The following is a 5,945-nucleotide window of genomic DNA, read 5'->3' as shown; positions in this document are numbered from 1 at the left end:
GAAACTTCACCTGCAATTGTATAGAATATTATGGGAATTCCTCATATTTCACATGTTTAATAATTGTCTTAAATGCTGTATTTGGTAATTCATTCAAGCAGTTTTTTATGTTTAGGTTTATTTGATGAAATGTTGAATATTGAACAATAAAAACAAACAAACAAACAAACAAATTCATGTATGGTTAATATATTTGAATGTACAGTTTGATGGTGCAATTTTGTGCATGTCGTGGGATATTTTTTTTTCCACTTGAAGAGGTCCCCCTGGTTTAAGTATAGGTAGCAGTATTTTGATGTAAGTTACATTTTAACAATTATGCCTACAAGGATATCATACTATCATTCTATTTTTACCGTACAGTATATCATCAACAACGTGTCTTTAGCAATTGTTTTTTTTTTATTGTTCCATATTCAACATTTCAACAAATACATAAAACATAAACATCACAATACAAAAGCATGGATGAATTGTCAAGTACAGCTTAAAAGACAATAAAACATGTGAAATATGAGGAATCTAGAAAGAAGCATTGCTTGTAAGGTGTAGATTCCCAGATGCGGATGTGACATTAATTCTTACTTGGTATACAGTTAAAGGAATGACAATTTGTGAATTAGAAAAATATAAACGTCAAAAAAAAGAAAAAAGAAAAAACAAAGAAAACAATGTCCGCGGCACAAGAATTCTTGAGAGTTGCGTGATCACCCAATCTAGGTACAAGTCAGATGCAGTGTACCATTGCAGAGATACCAAATGTGTACAAAGGAAGTTCAGGAGATAATACAGAAATCACGAGCAAGGCACATGTTACATAATCGATAATGACAGCAATGCAAGTATGAACATAGAATGTCGAGGAGGATTAAAGAATAGCTATGAATATGAATTCAGAAGAACTATTGCAAGTTTACGCTCAAATGAATTAAGAGACCGAGATTGGATTTTTTCTCTATCCAACTCATTCCAAAATTTAGGTCCTGTAGTGGTTCCGAGTCCGGAGTATACTCGGGCAAGCGTCTATGGGAAATGCGTGTTGTAGCAAAATCAAACCGTCCTCAACGGGTTAAAGCAGATACGGTCCGTACAGGAGAAAAATGAAAAGAATTTTTTTTTTTTTGTCTAGTAAGGTAAGAATGAACTTCATTATTTTTGGCAAACATCGAAGAAAACACATCAGGGAGACCACCTGAGTTTAACTGATACATAAATGACCCGATATTGAAATGATATAAATCCTGGACCTTAAGTGTTCTACTGGAAAAGAATAAGACATTAGTGTGTTCCAGAAATGTGACGATGTTAATTATCCGTATAGCTCTTTTCTGTATCATTAATAAAGAATTAAGTCTAGTTGTACAGCAGTTTCCCCATGCCAGGTTTCCATAACATAATTTATATATAAGGCAAAAAAAGAGAGTAGAATACAGTGAATGCAGAACATGTGTAGGAAAATACTGTTTTAAGTTGTACATTGCACCTACATTTTTTTGATAATAATTTAAAGTGTATCTTTGCCCATAAAATTATTTTTGATATGTGAAAGAGACACATTTCAGTAATCCACTGCACCATCTTTCAGAGAAAATGGGTCATTCATTAGCGAAATAATGCATCTGAAAGTTTCCAAACACATTGTGTCTGGGAGATTCAGGAACCGCTGTGGTCCCGTAACCCACTGCAAACAATAGGTTTGCTGTAGTCTTGCCTCCCAGACCCGAGCTGGGCCCGGGGGGGGGGGGGGGGGGAGATGTGAGACAATTATTGTATGAAGGTAACTTTGCATTAACTTTTCAGACCTGAAATTCATCTATGACTCGTTATCATGGTGCAGACTTTTGGTTAAATACTTGAACGTTGGGTTTTGAACAAAATAATAAGGAAATTGAATAGGGCCTATGAGGGAAGTGTTAATGGCTAAATTGCGGAATCTCACCTCTTATTCCGTTCGTTGGGTCTGGGTACAGATCACCGTTCCTGAATCTCCATGGGAGCTTGACTACAGAGTCTCATGAGCTATCCTCTTCTTACTACTCCTCCAATTACTATACGTACAGCGCTAATCTCTTTGACAAAGTCTAATACCGTACATTTTGTTGCAAAAGTGTTTATTTATTAAACCACTGAGCTTCCGCCCGACATTCAGTGCAGACTGTCAGACCATGGAGCTACAAACTCGTGGAAGCTCGGTGGTCTATAGTGGATAATACGCCTGTCCAGTGATCAGGAGGTCGTTGGTTCGAATCCAACCCCAGTATGTACATTGTATGCTCATAATTGTTTTAGTTATCACTGTGGCTACTACTAGCACACTTATTAATTCACTGCATACTTACGTCGTGTAGGGCAATTTGTCAATTAGTTGCAAGGAAATCAATGACGCAAGAATTTTATTAGATTGAAACAATTATGTTTGTTTTCTTTGCTTTTGTGAACACAAAGTGGAAAAAACTCAAATCAATCAATTAATCAATCAATCAATCAATCAATCAATCAATTAATCGATCCATCCATCTATATATCAAACAGCTTTTCATTACAAGTAATATTTCTTACAGAAATTGCTGAAATCATAGATTATTTATTCCATATGAGCCGCATTCTTTCATATCTCCTTGTTTACTTCTCCAGATTTCTTTTATTGCTGTGAGACTAAGAGGATACTACCCGGTCATAGCAATTGACGACATCATCGTGAGAAGATATTCTGTTACACCATGTAAGTCTTGGTAAGCCCTCTTAGTTGATAAACCACACATCAGTGAGCAATAGATATACTGCTGGAAAGCACACAGTGTCCTAAAATGTGAAACATAATGTGAATCACAGCGTGAACATATTGTAAATCATAAATTCACAGTGGGAAATAATCTTCACACTGCTATAAATTCCGACTGTGTTAACACACTGTGAACACACTGTGGGACTGTGTTCTTTCTAACAGGGACACAATCAATATTTTAAGTGCGTTTTATTGTTTGTTTTCGTATCAGGGCAATGACCCCCCCCCCCCCTCCCTAGGCTAAATACTGGTTAGTGATAAGGTTAGAGTAAAGATGAGGGTTAGGGTTAGGTTTAGGGTCAGAGTTTGGGTTAATGTTAGGATTAGGTTCAGGACTAAGATTAGTGTTAGGGCCGGGTGGAAGTTTCCAGGGTAATTACCCATAGTCAAGGCGCTAATTCCTGTAAGAGGCTTAATTAAGGAGTTCGTTCAACCCACCCCGCAGAAAAGGTTTGACCAGACAAGGTGGTAGATGGGACCTCTATGAACATCCCCAGGTAGTATGTGGTTCCAAATTGCGGTGTCAGTAGAATAATTACTGGCCACTTTTCATCATGATTTGTTGGAACAAACGCAAAAGAGTCTGCGCACGCCAAGACTATTACACGCACCACTAGCACTGTTACAGGCGCCAGTGCAGGTGCTGCGTGTAGTAGTCTTAGCGCGCATATACTTTTTCTTCGATAAACAAGGGTTTTGCCTGCAAACTAACTTTTCACGCCAAGCTGGGTTCGGTGTAGTGTAGTTTCTAGCCGTTTTTATTTCGTCTTTATTTCAAGAGTTCAAGCAAGCCGAGTGAGAGCGCATACCCGGTGATTGTGACGACCGAATCGCAATCACTGGGTGTGTGCTCTCACTCCACTTAGCGCAATATATACAGCGGGCTTCTGCATAATTCACAAGCTGCAACTCAGAGAAATAAAGACGAAAAAACGGCTAGAAATTAAGACTAGGGTTGGTAAACGCTTGTCGCTGTTTGGGGCACTGAAAACGACAAACTCACACAGTGTTTGCATTTATTTCATGAAGAATTCATCAAAACTGCATAAAACTATATATGTATATGTTGCTAGAGATGTCATCCATACATTGGAATTCATTGTAAAGTTATAATATTGTGCATGGTTACCATGGTAACCGGATGCCTAAAGGTGACTGGTAACCCCCCCAAATGCCTCCTGCTGCTGCAAACATTTTTTTTTTATCTTATAGATGCAATAAAAAAACACACAATTTCTTTTTATTGATTTTCGTTAAAAAAGTTTTCCCTGTTGCCATGGCAACCAGTATTATCCAATCAGAATTTAGTTGTCAATAACTCGAAAACTAAAGCCCATAATTTCAAAAAGCTCAATAAGCATGTCCTTCCTTCTGCATAAAGTGTACGACATCATGTATATGTGAAGAATATTTTGAAGCATTCTCAAGTTACAGCAAAATTTGTAAGCAAAGGCATAATAAACGGCCATTGAAAGAAAGATATCATTTTCGAATAGTAAAATGCATGAAAAAGTTGCATCCGTCGTACTTTCAACACAAATTTGACTTCAAAGCATAGGCAAATGTATATAGTTTTTATTAATGTATGGACACAGATTTCCCATAAAAATAAGATGAATACAGAAAGCAAAGCCAATATTCTATAGTAGCTCTTTCGAGTATTTACAGAGTGATGGTTATTCAAAACAATCCTGGAAAAGAGCAGAGGAAAGCAATTGTGACCCTGCACCTCAAAACAAACAAAAAGTCGCCAGACCTGAATTTTTAGTTGAGACCATATTCTGAAAGAGCAGACTTTAAGCTTTAAAATGATGTATAACTCAAAACAAATGGACTCTCCTAACCTATTCTAAATATTGGAAAGAAAGCACAAACTCAGGAAAAGTGTGAACTGAGAAAAGAGGCTCTGAAGTACAGTGTCTATTCAAGCGCTTAATCTTTACCAAACCGTGCTGGCTGTGCGATGAATGGGACAAAAAACAGGAAGTAAACCACCAGAGTAACAATAATGAAGGGATTATCAGATTAAACTGAAATTAAGCTTGTCTCATCAACACATTCTGTCCATAATTAATTCCAACTTTCAAAGCAGTAGCACTATCTTTTCAAAAGTTATTAGAGTTGAAAGTGAAGAGTGTGGACAAGGTTTTTCAGAAATGAAAAAGGGACTCTAAAGAAACACCTAATCACACTATTCTACCAAAAATGTTCGAAATAAACTGCTAAAAAAAACACACTTTCCCGCCCGTTTTATTATGCCAAATGTTAGCATAATGTAAAAGAAGACCCGCTCTTTCAGAAAATATGAAAAAGTCAAGGTCGGCTAGGTTGACCCATTTTACTTATTTTCAGTCCTCACGCAAAATCAGTGTGTGCGACTTTATGTTCGTTTTGAGGTGCACGGTCACAATTGATTGTTTATGTTCTTAAAGGAAGTTTATTCAAGAATACCGATAAATTCCTTTTTAAAGAAGGAATATACACGTGCGCTTGATTATCCATCAAAGAATTAAGCGTACTTTTGTGTTCGTTAGCTATTGTAATATATATATATATTTATTTATTTATATATATATAGAATAAAATGAAATATCATGATATGTAAATTTTATTCAAAACGTGCAGTAATGAATTAATGCTGAGGAGAGAATGAGGGAAAAATCTTGGACGTCTTTTCCCTATTTATCCAGACTAATTTTACAGTGTAGAGCTCATCTACAATGAGTGATGTGCACGAAAGGCAAAAGAAACAAACCTGTCTAAATTCCAGATATTTTTGGGAGTTACCAATCACCTGTAGGCATCCGGTTACCATGGTAACCATGCACAATATTATACCTTACAATGTATCCCATTATATTGCTGACATCTCTTGCAACATGCACATATATAGTTTTAGGCGTTTCGATGAATCCTTCGTGAAATAAATGCAAAAACTGTGATAATTTTGTCATTTTCAGTGCCCCAATAGCGAGAAGCGTTACCGACCCTAGTCTTAATTTCTAGCTGTTTTTATTTCGCCTTTATTTCTCTGAGTTACAGCTTGTGTATTGTGCAGAAGCCCGCTGTATTGCGCTAAGCCGAGTGAGGGTGCATGCTCAAAGATTGTCACAAAAAACGGTTCGGGCGTCACAATCGCTGGGTATGCACTCTCCTTTGG

Source organism: Diadema antillarum, unplaced genomic scaffold (assembly GCF_040938485.1).
Source record: "Diadema antillarum isolate AM-2024a unplaced genomic scaffold, OU_Dant_1.0 scf00000006, whole genome shotgun sequence".
In the NCBI taxonomy this organism is placed as follows: domain Eukaryota; kingdom Metazoa; phylum Echinodermata; class Echinoidea; order Diadematoida; family Diadematidae; genus Diadema; species Diadema antillarum.
This window is presented reverse-complemented; position numbering follows the sequence as displayed.